At 29.6% G+C, this 18,054-nt stretch overlaps 1 long non-coding RNA gene across 1 annotated transcript; it reads left to right on the top strand.

The window, feature by feature from the left end:
* Nucleotides 1-16,753: 16,753 nt before the first annotated feature.
* Nucleotides 16,754-17,842, top strand: LOC137927806 (uncharacterized). Its single transcript, XR_011107938.1, has 2 exons — nucleotides 16,754-17,196; nucleotides 17,517-17,842. It is a non-coding gene; the product is annotated as an uncharacterized lncRNA (long non-coding RNA).
* Nucleotides 17,843-18,054: the final 212 nt, after the last annotated feature.

The raw sequence follows: 18,054 nt of genomic DNA, 5'->3' as shown, positions 1-18,054 counted from the left end.
AGAAAATGAGACATTCTAAGAAAATCTTGAAGAGCAAATCAACATCAGGTGTTTCGTATATACTGCATGAAATTTTAAGTTGTCTTTTTAATAATTTTTTATTAAAAGCAATCAAAAATGAAAACTAATACGAATGTATTAATCGACCAGCGGAGAAATCTCCACCTAGCGTTACATTGATACGACATAGATTTAAAAATTTAAAAGTTAGGTTACGTCTCTAATATCAATTTTAGAAGAAAAATGAGACTTTCTTACAAAATCTTGAAGCGCAAATCAACATCAGGTGTTTCGTTTATACTGCTTGAAATATGAAGTTGTCTTTTTAATATTTTTTATTAAAAGCAATCATTAATAAAAACTAAGACGAATGTATTAATCGACCAGCGGAAAAATCTCCACGTAACGTAACATTGATACGGCATAGATTTAAAAATTTAAAAGTTAGGTTACGTATCTAATATCAATTTAGGAAGGAAAATGAGACTTTCTTAGAAAATTTGAAGCGAAAATCAACATTAGGTGTTTCGTTTATACTGCTTGAAATATTAAGTTATCTCTTTAATATTTTTTATTAAATGCAATCAAAACTGAAAACTAAGACGAATGTGTTAATCGACCAGCGGATAAATCTCCACCTAGCGTTACATTGGTACGGCATAGTTTAAAAGTTTAAAAGTTAGGTTACGTCACTAATATCAATTTCAGAAGAAAATTGCGACATCCCTAGGAAATCTTGAAGCGAAAATCAACATCAGGTATTTCGTTTATACTGCTGGATATTTGAAGTTGTCTTTTTAATATTTTGTTATTAAAAGCAATCAAAAATGAAAACTAAGACGAATGTATTAACCGACCAGCGGAAAAATCTCCACCTAGCGATACATTGATACGGCATAGATTAAATAATTTAAAAGTTAGGTTACGTCTCTAATATCAATTTCAAAAGAAAAATGAGGCATTCTTAGGAAATCTTGAAGCGAAAATCAACATCAGGTGTTTCGTTTATACTGCTTGAAATTTGAAGTTGTCTTTTTAATATTTCTTTATTAAAAGCAATAAAAACTGAAAACTAAGACGAATGTATTAATCGACCAGCGGTAAAATCTCCACCTAGCGTTACACTGATACCGCATAGATTTAAAAATTTAAAAGTTAGGGTTCGTCTCTAATATCAATTTAGGAAGATAAATGAGAATTTCTTAGAAAATCTTGAAGCGAAAAACAACATCAGGTGTTTCATTTATACTGCTTGAAATTTGAAGTTGTCTTTTCAATATTTTTTTATTAAAAGCAATCAAAAATGATAAATAAGACGAATGTATTAATCGACCAGCGGAAAAATCTCCACCTAGCGTTACATTGATACTGCATAGGTTTAAAAATTTAAAAGGTAGGTTACGTCTCTAATATCAATTTTAGAAGAAAATGAGACATTCTAAGAAAATCTTGAAGAGCAAATCAACATCAGGTGTTTCGTATATACTGCATGAAATTTTAAGTTGTCTTTTCAATAATTTTTTTTTAAAAGCAATCAAAAATGAAAACTAATACGAATGTATTAATCGACCAGCGGAGAAATCTCCACCTAGCGTTACATTGATACGACATAGATTTAAAAATTTAAAAGTTGGGTTACGTCTCTAATATCAATTTTAGAAGAAAAATGAGACTTTCTTACAAAATCTTGAAGCGCAAATCAACATCAGGTGTTTCGTTTATACTGCTTGAAATATGAAGTTGTCTTTTTAATATTTTTTATTAAAAGCAATCATTAATAAAAACTAAGACGAATGTATTAATCGACCAGCGGAAAAATCTCCACCTAACGTAACATTGATACGGCATAGATTTAAAAATTTAAAAGTTAGGTTACGTCTCTAATATCAATTTAGGAAGAAAAATGAGAATTTCTTAGAAAATCTTGAAGCGAAAAACAACATCAGGTGTTTCATTTATACTGCTTGAAATTTGAAGTTGTCTTTTCAATATTTTTTTATTAAAAGCAATCAAAAATGAAAACTAAGACGAATGTATTAATCGACCAGCGAAAAAATCTCCACCTAACGTAACATTGATACGGCATTGATTTAAAAATTTAAAAGTTAGGTTACGTCTCTTATATACATTATACAGGAAAAATAAAATATTTTTTGGAAATCTTGAAGCGCAAATCAACATCAGGTGTTTCGTTTATACTGCTTGAAATATGAAGTTGTCTTTTTAATATTTTTTATTAAAAGCAATCATTAATAAAAACTAAGACGAATGTATTAATCGACCAGCGGAAAAATCTCCACCTAACGTAACATTGATACGGCATAGATTTAAAAATTTAAAAGTTAGGTTACGTCTCTAATATCAATTTAGGAAGAAAAATGAGACTTTCTTACAAAATCTTGAAGCGAAAATCAACATCAGGTGTTTCGTATATACTGCTTAAAATTTGAATTTATTTTTTTAATATTTTTTTATTAAAAGCAATCAAAACTGAAATTTGAGACTAATGTATTAATCGACCAGCGGAAAAATCTCCACCTAGCGTTACATTGATATTGCATAGATTTAAAAATTTAAAAGTTAGGTTACGTCTCTAATATCAATTTAGGAAGATAAATGAGAATTTCTTAGAAAATCTTGAAGCGAAAAACAACATCAGGTGTTTCATTTATACTGCTTGAAATTTGAAGTTGTCTTTTCAATATTTTTTTATTAAAAGCAATCAAAAATGATAAATAAGACGAATGTATTAATCGACCAGCGGAAAATTCTCAACCTAGCGTTACATTGATACTGCATAGGTTTAAAAATTTAAAAGTTAGGTTACGTCTCTAATATCAATTTTAGAAGAAAATGAGACATTCTAAGAAAATCTTGAAGAGCAAATCAACATCAGGTGTTTCGTATATACTGCTTAAAATTTGAAGTTATTTTTTTAATATTTTTTTATTAAAAGCAATCAAAACTGAAATTTAAGACTAATGTATTAATCGACCAGCGGAAAAATCTCCACCTAGCGTTACATTGATATTGCATAGATTTAAAAATTTAAGAGTTAGGTTACGTCTCTAATATCAATTTAGGAAGAAAAATGAGACTTTCTTACAAAATCTTGAAGCGCAAATCAACATCAGGTGTTTCGTTTATACTGCTTGAAATATGAAGTTGTCTTTTTAATATTTTTTATTAAAAGCAATCATTAATAAAAACTAAGACGAATGTATTAATCGACCAGCGGAAAAATCTCCACCTAACGTAACATTGATACGGCATAGATTTAAAAATTTAAAAGTTAGGTTACGTCTCTAATATCAATTTAGGAAGAAAAATGAGACTTTCTTACAAAATCTTGAAGCGCAAATCAACATCAGGTGTTTCGTTTATACTGCTTGAAATTTGAAGTTATTTTTTTAATATTTTTTTATTAAAAGCAATCAAAACTGAAATTTGTGACTAATGTATTAATCGACCAGCGGAAAAATCTCCACCTAGCGTTACATTGATATTGCATAGATTTAAAAATTTAAGAGTTAGGTTACGTCTCTAATATCAATTTAGGAAGAAAAATGAGACTTTCTTACAAAATCTTGAAGCGCAAATCAACATCAGGTGTTTCGTTTATACTGCTTGAAATATGAAGTTGTCTTTTTAATATTTTTTATTAAAAGCAATCATTAATAAAAACTAAGACGAATGTATTAATCGACCAACTGAAAAATCAGCATCTAGCGTTACACTGATACGGCATAGTTTTAAAAATTTAAAAGTTAGGTTACGTCACTAATATCAATTTCAGAAGAAAATTGCGACATCCCTAGGAAATCTTGAAGCGAAAATCAACATCAGGTATTTCGTTTATACTGCTGGATATTTGAAGTTGTCTTTTTAATATTTTGTTATTAAAAGCAATAAAAACTGAAATTAAAGACGAATGTATTAACCGACCAGCGGAAAAATCTCCACCTAGCGATACATTGATACGGCATAGATTAAATAATTTAAAAGTTAGGTTACGTCTCCAATATCAATTTCAAAAGAAAAATGAGGCATTCTTAGGAAATTTTGAAGCGAAAATCAACATCAGGTGTTTCGTTTATACTGCTTGAAATTTGAAGTTGTCTTTTTAATATTTCTTTATTAAAAGCAATAAAAACTGAAAACTAAGACGAATGTATTAATCGACCAGCGGTAAAATCTCCACCTAGCGTTACACTGATACCGCATAGATTTATAAATTTAAAAGTTAGGGTTCGTCTCTAATATCAATTTAGGAAGATAAATGAGAATTTCTAAGAAAATCTTGAAGCGAAAAACAACATCAGGTGTTTCATTTATACTGCTTGAAATTTGAAGTTGTCTTTTCAATATTTTTTTATTAAAAGCAATCAAAAATGATAAATAAGACGAATGTATTAATCGACCAGCGGAAAAATCTCCACCTAGCGTTACATTGATACTGCATAGGTTTAAAAATTTAAAAGGTAGGTTACGTCTCTAATATCAATTTTAGAAGAAAATGAGACATTCTAAGAAAATCTTGAAGAGCAAATCAACATCAGGTGTTTCGTATATACTGCATGAAATTTTAAGTTGTCTTTTTAATAATTTTTTATTAAAAGCAATCAAAAATGAAAACTAATACGAATGTATTAATCGACCAGCGGAGAAATCTCCACCTAGCGTTACATTGATACGACATAGATTTAAAAATTTAAAAGTTAGGTTACGTCTCTAATATCAATTTTAGAAGAAAAATGAGACTTTCTTACAAAATCTTGAAGCGCAAATCAACATCAGGTGTTTCGTTTATACTGCTTGAAATATGAAGTTGTCTTTTTAATATTTTTTATTAAAAGCAATCATTAATAAAAACTAAGACGAATGTATTAATCGACCAGCGGAAAAATCTCCACGTAACGTAACATTGATACGGCATAGATTTAAAAATTTAAAAGTTAGGTTACGTATCTAATATCAATTTAGGAAGGAAAATGAGACTTTCTTAGAAAATTTGAAGCGAAAATCAACATTAGGTGTTTCGTTTATACTGCTTGAAATATTAAGTTATCTCTTTAATATTTTTTATTAAATGCAATCAAAACTGAAAACTAAGACGAATGTATTAATCGACCAGCGGAAAAATCTCTACCTAGCGTTACATTGATACTGCATAGGTTTAAAAATTATAAAGGTAGGTTACGTCTCTAATATCAATTTTAGAAGAAAATGAGACATTCTAAGAAAATCTTGAAGAGCAAATCAACATCAGGTGTTTCGTATATACTGCTTAAAATTTGAAGATATTTTTTTAATATTTTTTTATTAAAAGCAATCAAAACTGAAATTTAAGACTAATGTATTAATCGACCAGCGGAAAAATCTCCACCTAGCGTTACATTGATATTGCATAGATTTAAAAATTTAAGAGTTAGGTTACGTCTCTAATATCAATTTAGGAAGAAAAATGAGACTTTCTTACAAAATCTTGAAGCGCAAATCAACATCAGGTGTTTCGTTTATACTGCTTGAAATTTGAAGTTATTTTTTTAATATTTTTTTATTAAAAGCAATCAAAACTGAAATTTGAGACTAATGTATTAATCGACCAGCGGAAAAATCTCCACCTAGCGTTACATTGATATTGCATAGATTTAAAAATTTAAGAGTTAGGTTACGTCTCTAATATCAATTTAGGAAGAAAAATGAGACTTTCTTACAAAATCTTGAAGCGCAAATCAACATCAGGTGTTTCGTTTATACTGCTTGAAATATGAAGTTGTCTTTTTAATATTTTTTATTAAAAGCAATCATTAATAAAAACTAAGACGAATGTATTAATCGACCAACTGAAAAATCAGCATCTAGCGTTACACTGATACGGCATAGTTTTAAAAATTTAAAAGTTAGGTTACGTCACTAATATCAATTTCAGAAGAAAATTGCGACATCCCTAGGAAATCTTGAAGCGAAAATCAACATCAGGTATTTCGTTTATACTGCTGGATATTTGAAGTTGTCTTTTTAATATTTTGTTATTAAAAGCAATAAAAACTGAAATTAAAAACGAATGTATTAACCGACCAGCGGAAAAATCTCCACCTAGCGATACATTGATACGGCATAGATTAAATAATTTAAAAGTTAGGTTACGTCTCCAATATCAATTTCAAAAGAAAAATGAGGCATTCTTAGGAAATTTTGAAGCGAAAATCAACATCAGGTGTTTCGTTTATACTGCTTGAAATTTTTAGTTGTCTTTTTAATATTTCTTTATTAAAAGCAATAAAAACTGAAAACTAAGACGAATGTATTAATCGACCAGCGGTAAAATCTCCACCTAGCGTTACACTGATACCGCATAGATTTAAAAATTTAAAAGTTAGGGTTCGTCTCTAATATCAATTTAGGAAGATAAATGAGAATTTCTTAGAAAATCTTGAAGCGAAAAACAACATCAGGTGTTTCATTTATACTGCTTGAAATTTGAAGTTGTCTTTTCAATATTTTTTTATTAAAAGCAATCAAAAATGATAAATAAGACGAATGTATTAATCGACCAGCGGAAAAATCTCCACCTAGCGTTACATTGATACCGCATAGGTTTAAAAATTTAAAAGGTAGGTTACGTCTCTAATATCAATTTTAGAAGAAAATGAGACATTCTAAGAAAATCTTGAAGAGCAAATCAACATCAGGTGTTTCGTATATACTGCATGAAATTTTAAGTTGTCTTTTCAATAATTTTTTATTAAAAGCAATCAAAAATGAAAACTAATACGAATGTATTAATCGACCAGCGGAGAAATCTCCACCTAGCGTTACATTGATACGACATAGATTTAAAAATTTAAAAGTTAGGTTACGTCTCTAATATCAATTTTAGAAGAAAAATGAGACTTTCTTACAAAATCTTGAAGCGCAAATCAACATCAGGTGTTTCGTTTATACTGCTTGAAATATGAAGTTGTCTTTTTAATATTTTTTATTAAAAGCAATCATTAATAAAAACTAAGACGAATGTATTAATCGACCAGCGGAAAAATCTCCACCTAACGTAACATTGATACGGCATAGATTTAAAAATTTAAAAGTTAGGTTACGTCTCTAATATCAATTTAGGAAGAAAAATGAGAATTTCTTAGAAAATCTTGAAGCGAAAAACAACATCAGGTGTTTCATTTATACTGCTTGAAATTTGAAGTTGTCTTTTCAATATTTTTTTATTAAAAGCAATCAAAAATGAAAACTAAGACGAATGTATTAATCGACCAGCGAAAAAATCTCCACCTAACGTAACATTGATACTGCATTGATTTAAAAATTTAAAAGTTAGGTTACGTCTCTTATATACATTATACAGGAAAAATAAAATATTTTTTGGAAATCTTGAAGCGCAAATCAACATCAGGTGTTTCGTTTATACTGCTTGAAATATGAAGTTGTCTTTTTAATATTTTTTATTAAAAGCAATCATTAATAAAAACTAAGACGAATGTATTAATCGACCAGCGGAAAAATCTCCACCTAACGTAACATTGATACGGCATAGATTTAAAAATTTAAAAGTTAGGTTACGTCTCTAATATCAATTTAGGAAGAAAAATGAGACTTTCTTACAAAATCTTGAAGCGAAAATCAACATCAGGTGTTTCGTATATACTGCTTAAAATTTGAAGTTATTTTTTTAATATTTTTTTATTAAAAGCAATCAAAACTGAAATTTGAGACAAATGTATTAATCGACTAGCGGAAAAATCTCCACCTAGCGTTACATTGATATTGCATAGATTTAAAAATTTAAAAGTTAGGTTACGTCTCTAATATCAATTTAGGAAGATAAATGAGAATTTCTTAGAAAATCTTGAAGGGAAAAACAACATCAGGTGTTTCATTTATACTGCTTGAAATTTGAAGTTGTCTTTTCAATATTTTTTTATTAAAAGCAATCAAAAATGATAAATAAGACGAATGTATTAATCGACCAGCGGAAAATTCTCAACCTAGCGTTACATTGATACTGCATAGGTTTAAAAATTTAAAAGTTAGGTTACGTCTCTAATATCAATTTTAGAAGAAAATGAGACATTCTAAGAAAATCTTGAAGAGCAAATCAACATCAGGTGTTTCGTATATACTGCATGAAATTTTAAGTTGTCTTTTCAATAATTTTTTATTAAAAGCAATCAAAACTGAAATTTAAGACTAATGTATTAATCGACCAGCGGAAAAATCTCCACCTAGCGTTACATTGATATTGCATAGATTTAAAAATTTAAGAGTTAGGTTACGTCTCTAATATCAATTTAGGAAGAAAAATGAGACTTTCTTACAAAATCTTGAAGCGCAAATCAACATCAGGTGTTTCGTTTATACTGCTTGAAATATGAAGTTGTCTTTTTAATATTTTTTATTAAAAGCAATCATTAATAAAAACTAAGACGAATGTATTAATCGACCAGCGGAAAATTCTCCACCTAACGTAACATTGATACGGCATAGATTTAAAAATTTAAAAGTTAGGTTACGTCTCTAATATCAATTTAGGAAGAAAAATGAGACTTTCTTACAAAATCTTGAAGCGAAAATCAACATCAGGTGTTTCGTATATACTGCTTAAAATTTGAAGTTATTTTTTTAATATTTTTTTATTAAAAGCAATCAAAACTGAAATTTGAGACTAATGTATTAATCGACCAGCGGAAAAATCTCCACCTAGCGTTACATTGATATTGCATAGATTTAAAAATTTAAGAGTTAGGTTACGTCTCTAATATCAATTTAGGAAGAAAAATGAGACTTTCTTACAAAATCTTGAAGCGCAATTCAACATCAGGTGTTTCGTTTATACTGCTTGAAATATGAAGTTGTCTTTTTAATATTTTTTATTAAAAGCAATCATTAATAAAAACTAAGACGAATGTATTAATCGACCAGCGGAAAAATCTCCACGTAACGTAACATTGATACGGCATAGATTTAAAAATTTAAAAGTTAGGTTACGTATCTAATATCAATTTAGGAAGGAAAATGAGACTTTCTTAGAAAATTTGAAGCGAAAATCAACATTAGGTGTTTCGTTTATACTGCTTGAAATATTAAGTTATCTCTTTAATATTTTTTATTAAATGCAATCAAAACTGAAAACTAAGACGAATGTGTTAATCGACCAGCGGATAAATCTCCACCTAGCGTTACATTGGTACGGCATAGTTTTAAAAATTTAAAAGTTAGGTTACGTCACTAATATCAATTTCTGAAGAAAATTGCGACATCCCTAGGAAATCTTGAAGCGAAAATCAACATCAGGTATTTCGTTTAAACTGCTGGATATTTGAAGTTGTCTTTTTAATATTTTGTTATTAAAAGCAATCAAAAATGAATACTAAGACGAATGTATTAACCGACCAGCGGAAAAATCTCCACCTAGCGATACATTGATACGGCATAGATTAAATAATTTAAAAGTTAGGTTACGTCTCTAATATCAATTTCAAAAGAAAAATGAGGCATTCTTAGGAAATCTTGAAGCGAAAATCAACATCAGGTGTTTCGTTTATACTGCTTGAAATTTTAAGTTGTCTTTTTAATATTTCTTTATTAAAAGCAATAAAAACTGAAAACTAAGACGAATGTATTAATCGACCAGCGGTAAAATCTCCACCTAGCGTTACACTGATACCGCATAGATTTAAAAATTTAAAAGTTAGGGTTCGTCTCTAATATCAATTTAGGAAGATAAATGAGAATTTCTTAGAAAATCTTGAAGCGAAAAACAACATCAGGTGTTTCATTTATACTGCTTGAAATTTGAAGTTGTCTTTTCAATATTTTTTTATTAAAAGCAATCAAAAATGAAAACAAAGACGAATGTATTAATCGACCAGCGGAAAAATCTCCACCTAGCGTTACATTGATACGGCATAGATTTAAAAATTTAAAAGTTAGATTACGTCTGTAATATAAATTTTAGAAGAAAAATGAAACGTTCTTAGCAAATCTTGAAGCGCAAACCAACATCAGGTGTTTCGTATATACTGTATGAGGTAAGATTTTTAATTAAATAATTTTGGAGTAAAAAAGTCATAAAAGAAAATTATGACGAATTTATTATCGGACTAATGGAAAAATCTCCACACAGCGTTACATTGATACTGCAAAGATTTAAAAATTTAAAAGTTGAATTACGTCTCTAATATCAATTTCAAAAGAAAATGAGACATTCTTAGAAAATCTTGAAGCGCAAACCAACATCAGGTGTTTCGTATATACTGCACGAAATTCGAAGTTTTCTTTTTAATTTTTTTTTATTAAAAACTATCAGAAATAAAAATAAAACGAATGTATTAATCGACCAGCGGAAAATACTCCACCTAGCGTTACATTGATACGGCATAGATTTAAAAATTTAAGAGTTAGGTTAAGACTCTAATATCAATTTCAGGAGTAAATTAAGACTTTCTTAGAAAATCTTGAAGCGAAAATCAACATCAGGTGTTTCGTTTATACTGCATGAAATTTGAAGTTTTTTTTTAATATTTTTTTATTAAAAGCAATCAAAAATAAAAACTTAGACGAAAGTATTAACCGACCAGCGAAAAAATCTCCACATGGCATTACATTGATACTGCATTGATTAAAAAATTTAAGAGTTAGGTTACGACTCTTATATCAAATTCAGAAGAAAATAAGACTTTCTTTAAATATCTTGAAGCGAAAATCAACATCACGTTTTTGGTTTATGCTGCTTGAAATTTGAAGTTGTCTTTTTAATATTTTGTTATTAAAAGCAATCAAAAATGAAAACTAAGACGAATGTATTAACCGACCAGCGGAAAAATCTCCACCTGGCGTTACATTGATACTGCATAGATTTAAAAATTTAAGAGTTAGGTTACGTCTCTTATATCAAATTCAGAAGAAAATAAGACTTTCTTAGAAAATCTTAAAGCGCAAAACAACATCAGGTGTTTCGTACATACTGGTTGAAATTTGAAGTTGTCTCTTAAATATTTTTCATTAAAAGCAATCAAAACTGAAAACTAAGACGAATGAATTAATCGACCAGCGGAAAAATCTCCACCTAGCGTAACATTGATACGGCATAGATTTCAAAATTTAAGAGTTAGGTTACGTCTCTAATATCAATTTCTGCAGTTAATTAAGACTTTCTTAGAAAATCTTAAAGCGCAAAACAACATCAGGTGTTTCGTACATACTGGTTGATATTTGAAGTTGTCTTTTTAATATTTTGTTAATAAAAGCAATCAAAATTTGAAACTAAGACGAAATTACTAATCGACCAGCGGAAAAATCTCCACCTAGCGTTATATTGATACTGCCTAGATTTAAAAATTTAAAAGTTAGGTTACATCTCTTATATCAATTTCAGGAGTAAATTAAGACTTTCTTAGAAAATCTTAAAGCACAAAACAACATCAGATGTTTCGTATATACAGCTTGAAATATGAAATTGTCTTTTTAATATATATTTTTTAAAAGCAATAAAAAATAAAAACTTAGACAAATGTATTAATCGACCAGCGGAAAAATCTCCACCCGGCGTTACATTGATACTGCATAGATTTAAAAATTTAAAAGTAAGGTTACGTATCTTATATCAATTTTGGAAGAAAAATAAGACTTTCTTAGAAAATCTTGAAGCGAAAATCAACATCAGGTGTTTCGTTTATACTGATTGAAATAAAAGTTGTCTTTTTAATATTATTTTATTAAAAGCAATCAAAACTGAAAACTAAGACGAATGTATTAATCGACCAGCGGAAAAATCTCCACCTAGCGTAACATTGATACAGCATAGATTTAAAAATTTAAGAGTTAGGTTATGTCTCTAATATCAATTTCAGGAGTAAATTAAGACTTTCTTAGAAAATCTTAAAGCGCCAAACAACATCAGGTGTTTCGTACATACTGGTTTAAATTTGAAGTTGTCTTTTTAATATTTTTTTTTAAAAGCAATCAAAAATAAAAACTAAGACGAATGTATTAACCGACCAGCGGAAAAATCTCCACCTGGCGTTACATTGATACTGCATAGATTTCAAAATTTAAGAGTTAGGTTACGTCTGTAAAATCAATTTAGGAAGAGAAATGAGACTTTCTTAGAAAATCTTTAGGCTCAAATCAACATCAGATGTTTCGTTTATACTGCTTGAAATTTGAAGTTGTCTTTTTAATATTTTATTTATTAAAAGCAATCAAAATTGGAATTTAAGGCGAATGTATTAATCGACCAGCGGAAAAATCTCCACCTAGCGTTACATTGATACGGCATAGATTTAAAAATTTAAGAGTAAGTTTACGTCTCTTATGTCAATTTCAGAAGAAAATGAGACTTTCTTAGAAAATCTTGAAGCGAAAATCAACATCACGTTTTTGGTTTATGCTGCTTGAAATTTGAAGTTGTCTTTTCAATATTTTTTAACTAAAACCAATCAAAAATAAAAACCAAGACGAATGTATTAATCGACAAGAGGAAAATCTCCACCTAGCGTTACATTGATACGGCATAGATTTAAAAATTTAAGAGTAAGTTTACGTCTCTTATGTCAATTTCAGAAGAAAATGAGACTTTCTTAGAAAATCTTGAAGCGCAAATCCACATCAGGTGTTTCGTATATACTGCTTGAAATATGAAGTTGTATTTTTAATATTTTTTATTAAAAGAAATCAAAACTGAAAACTAAGACGAATGTATTAATCGACCAGCGGAAAAATCTCCACCTAGCGTTACATTGATACGGCATAGATTTCAAAATTTAAGAGTTAGGTTACGTCTCTAATATCAATTTCTGCAGTTAATTAAGACTTTCTTAGAAAATCTTAAAGCGCAAAACAACATCAGGTGTTTCGTACATACTGGTTGATATTTGAAGTTGTCTTTTTAATATTTTGTTAATAAAAGCAATCAAAATTTGAAACTAAGACGAAATTACTAATCGACCAGCGGAAAAATCTCCACCTAGCGTTATATTGATACTGCCTAGATTTAAAAATTTAAAAGTTAGGTTACATCTCTTATATCAATTTCAGGAGTAAATTAAGACTTTCTTAGAAAATCTTAAAGCACAAAACAACATCAGATGTTTCGTATATACAGCTTGAAATATGAAATTGTCTTTTTAATATATATTTTTTAAAAGCAATAAAAAATAAAAACTTAGACAAATGTATTAATCGACCAGCGGAAAAATCTCCACCCGGCGTTACATTGATACTGCATAGATTTAAAAATTTAAAAGTAAGGTTACGTATCTTATATCAATTTTGGAAGAAAAATAAGACTTTCTTAGAAAATCTTGAAGCGAAAATCAACATCAGGTGTTTCGTTTATACTGATTGAAATAAAAGTTGTCTTTTTAATATTATTTTATTAAAAGTAATCAAAACTGAAAACTAAGACGAATGTATTAATCGACCAGCGGAAAAATCTCCACCTAGCTTTACATTGATACTGCATAGATTTAAAAATTTAAATGTTAGGTTATGTCTCTAATGTCAATTTCAGGAGTAAATTAAGACTTTCTTAGAAAATCTTAAAGCGCAAAACAACATCAGGTGTTTCGTACATACTGGTTGAAATTTGAAGTTGTCTTTTTAATATTTTTTTATTAAAAGCAAACAAAAATTAAAACTAAGACGAATGTATTAACCGACCAGCGGAAAAATCTCCACCTGGCGTTACATTGATACTGCATAGATTTAAAAATTTAAGAGTTAGGTTAAGACTCTACTATCAATTTCAGAAGAAAATGAGACTTTCTTAGAAAATCTTGAAACGCTAAAAAACATCAGGTGTTTCGTTTATACTGCTTGAAATCTGAAGTTGTCTTTTTAATATTTTTTTATTAAAAGCAATCAAAACTGAAAACTAAGACGAATGTATTAATCGACCAGCGGAAAAATCTCCACCTGGCGTTACATTGATACTGCATAGATTTAAAAATTTAAGAGTTAGGTTAAGACTCTACTATCAATTTCAGAAGAAAATGAGACTTTCTTAGAAAATCTTGAGCCGCAAATCAACATCAGGTGTTTTGTATATACTGCACGAAGTTGGAAGTTGTCTTTTTAATATTTTTTATTAAAAGCAACCAAAAATAAAATCTAAGACGAATGTGTTAATCGACCACGGAAAAATCTCCACCTGGCGTTACATTGATACTGCATAGATTTCAAAATTTAAGAGTTAGGTTACGTCTCTAATATCAATTTTAGGAGTAAATTAAGACTTTCTTAGAAAATCTTAAAGCGCAAAACAACATCAGGTGTTTCGTACATACTGCTTGAAATCTGAAGTTGTCTTTTTAATATTTTGTTATTAAAAGCAATCAAAAATGAAAACTAAAACGAAATTACTAATCGACCAGCGGAAAAATCTCCACCTAGCGTTATATTGATACTGCATAGATTTAAAAATTTAAGAGTGCGGTTACGTCTCTAATATCAAATTCAGAAGAAAATGAGACATTCTTAGAAAATCTTGAAGCGCAAACCAACATCAGGTGTTTCGTATATACTGCTTGAAATATGAAGTTGTCTTTTTAATATTTTTTATTAAAAGAAATCAAAACTGAAAACTAAGACGAATGTATTAATCGACCAGCGGAAAAATCTCCACCTAGCTTTACATTGATACTGCATAGATTTAAAAATTTAAATGTTAGGTTATGTCTCTAATATCAATTTCAGGAGTAAATTAAGACTTTCTTAGAAAATCTTAAAGCGCAAAACAACATCAGGTGTTTCGTACATACTGGTTGAAATTTGAAGTTGTCTTTTTAATATTTTTTTAATTAAAAGCAAACAAAAATTAAAACTAAGACGAATGTATTAACCAACCAGCGGAAAAATCTCCACCTGGCGTTACATTGATACTGCATAGATTTAAAAATTTAAATGTTAGGTTAAGACTCTACTATCAATTTCAGGAGTAAATTAAGACTTTCTTAGAAAATCTTGAAGCGCAAAACAACATCAGGTGTTTCGTATATACTGCTTGAAATTTGAAGTTGTCTTTTTAATATTTTTTAACTAAAACCAATCAAAAATAAAAACCAAGACGAATGTATTAATCGACAAGAGGAAAATCTCCACCTAGCGTTACATTGATACGGCATAGATTAAAAAATTTAAGAGTTAGGTTACGTCTCTAATATCAATTTAGGAAGAATAATGAGACTTTCTTAGAAAATCTTGAAGCGCAAATCAACATCAGGTTTTTCGTATATACTGCACGATGTTTGAAGTTGTCTTTTTAATATTTTTTATTAAAAGCAATCATAACTAAGAACTAAGACGAATGTATTAATTGACCAGCGGAAAAACCTCCACCTAGCGTTACATTGATACTGCATAGATTTAAAAATTAAAAAGTTAGGTTACGTCTCTACTATCGATTTCAGAAGAAAATGAGACTTTCTTAGAAAATCTTGAAGCGCAAATCAACTTCAGGTTTTTCGTTTATACTGCTTGAAATTTGAAGTTGTCTTTTTAATATTTCTTTTTAAAAGCAATCAAAAATGAAAACTAAGACGAATGTATTGACCGACCAGCGGAAATATCTCCACCTGGCGTTACATTGATACGGAATAGATTTAATCATTTAAGAGTTAGGTTACGACTCTAATATGAATTTAGTAAGATAAATGAGACTTTCTCAGAAAATATTGAAGCGCAAATCAACATCAGGTGTTTCGTATATACTGCACGAAATTCGAAGTTTTCTTTTTAATTTTTTTTTATTAAAAACTATCAGAAATGAAAATAAAACGAATGTATTAATCGACCAGCGGAAAATACTCCACCTAGCGTTACATTGATACGGCATAGATTTAAAAATTTAAAAGTTAGGTAACTTCTCTAATATCAATTTCAGAATAAAATGAGACTTTCTTAGAAACTCTTGGAGCGCAAAGCAACATCAGGTGTTTCGTTTATACTGCTTGAAATATGAAGTTGTTTTTTTTATATGTTTTTATTAAAAGCAATCAAAACTGAAAACTAAGACGAATGTTTTAATCGACCAGCGGAAAAATCTCCACCTAGCGTTACATTGGTACTGCATAGATTTAAAAATTTAAAAGTTAGGTTACGTCTCTAATATCAATTTCAAGAGTAAATTAAGACTTTCTCAGAAAATCTTGAAGCGAAAATCAACATCAGGTGTTTCGTTTATAGTGCTTGAAATTGAAGTTGTCTTTTTAATATTTTTATATTAAAAGCAATCAAAACTGAAAACTAAGACGAATGTATTAATCGACCAGCGGAAAAATCTCCACCTAGCTTTACATTGATACTGCATAGATTTAAAAATTTAAAAGTTAGGTTACGGCTCTTGTATCAATTTTGGAAGAAAAATGAGACTTTCTTAGAAAATCATGAAGCGAAAATCAACATCAGGTGTTTCATTTATACTAATTGAAATAGAATTTGTCTTTTTAATATTTTTTATTAAAAGCAATCAAAAATGAAAACTAAGACGAATGTATTAATCGACCAGCGGAAAAATCTCCAACTAGCGTTACATTGATACTGCATTGATTTAAAAATTTAAGGGTTAGGTTACGTCTCTAATATCAATTTCAGAAGAAAATGAGACTTTCTTAGAAAATCTTGAAGCGCAAAACAACATTAGGTGTTTCGTTTATACTGCTTGAAATTAGAAGTTGTCTTTTTAATATTTTTTTATTAAAAGCAATAAAAAATAAAAACAACTAATGTAACGTTGCAAGTTAACGTCCCATAAATCTTAGTTAAAATTTTAACCAAAAAAAATATAATCACGAGAAACGTCTCATAAATCGCAATACAGCAAAAAATTGTTCAACCCTTAGCGGGTAACGGTACGTCTCAAGTGGCGTGGGGTCGTGGGAGCATGCTATTGGTTTAACGGATCTTTGTTTTTATAACAAAAATTCCAATGCGCCCGCGCACCAGCACACAGAGTTTACACCAGTGCTCGGGAGAAGGATCCAGGCCTCGGTCGCGTTCACTAGCTAGGTGTCGTCTCACGCACCGATGCACTCTTTGTGTCGGTTGCGTTCACCAGCTATGTGTCTTCACACGCGCCGGGGCCAATTAGAATTTACGTTATAAATTCACGCCTTGGTCCTATTCATTCTCTGGGCATCATTTAGTTCACGCCACAACCTTTACATCGCCTCGCACCCCAAAGGGGTAAGTGTTGAACAAATATTATAAAGACATCATTATTAAGTAGCGTTCATCTATAAGTTAGAGCTCAACATTTTGTCTGTGTCCATAGTTCCATCATTATGTATTCATTATTACTTTCCAATTGTTTATTTATTTATCTCTTCTATTTTTATTTTACATGCTTTACATTTTGTAACTCCGTTCTGACAGTAAACAATCACATCAACTGCTTTCGGTTTCTGCCCTTACTTCATCGCAAGCCATCTCCGGGTTTAGTGTCAGCGGAGCAAAATGTACATATATTTATATATGTATATCATAACTGTGACATTTATTCACAGGTGCGAGTCTTATACTGCAAAGTTTACACTGCGACTTCTATACTGCAAGTTTTACGCTTCGAGTTTTACATTGCAAGTTTTAGACTGCAAGTTTTACACTGCAAGTTTTACACTGTTGAAATTATATCACCGTGCACCGGAACCGATACAAACTGCAACCTAACGGCGCTCCCTGCTCTCGACTTGCTGCCGCCTGATCAGTCCTGGAAGATCGTGCGGCTGGCTACCACCACCATCAGGGGAGTACCGAGCTGCGGTGCAAAATTAGACCAGGCCTTCTGCCCACTACCCTTAGTTAAATAATTAAATACATATATATTTTTCTTTGTGTGCCTTTTTGTCGCCATCAACTTCTACCCTTAGTTAATTAAATACATATACATACTTTTCTTCTTGTGCCCTTTTTTTTTATTGCCAACATAACTACCCTTTTAATTAATTAAATATATAATATTTTCTTTTTATGACGGCACACTAAGACGAATGTATTAATCGACCAGCGGAAAAATCTTCACCTAGCGTTACATTGATACTGCAT

Source organism: Battus philenor, unplaced genomic scaffold (genome assembly GCF_028537555.1).
Source record: "Battus philenor isolate CCGP_79_NKW_IND1 unplaced genomic scaffold, ilBatPhil1.0.hap1 SCAF_37, whole genome shotgun sequence".
NCBI lineage: Eukaryota > Metazoa > Arthropoda > Insecta > Lepidoptera > Papilionidae > Battus > Battus philenor.
Note: the sequence above shows the minus strand (reverse complement) of the source record. Positions and strands in the feature narration are given on the sequence as shown.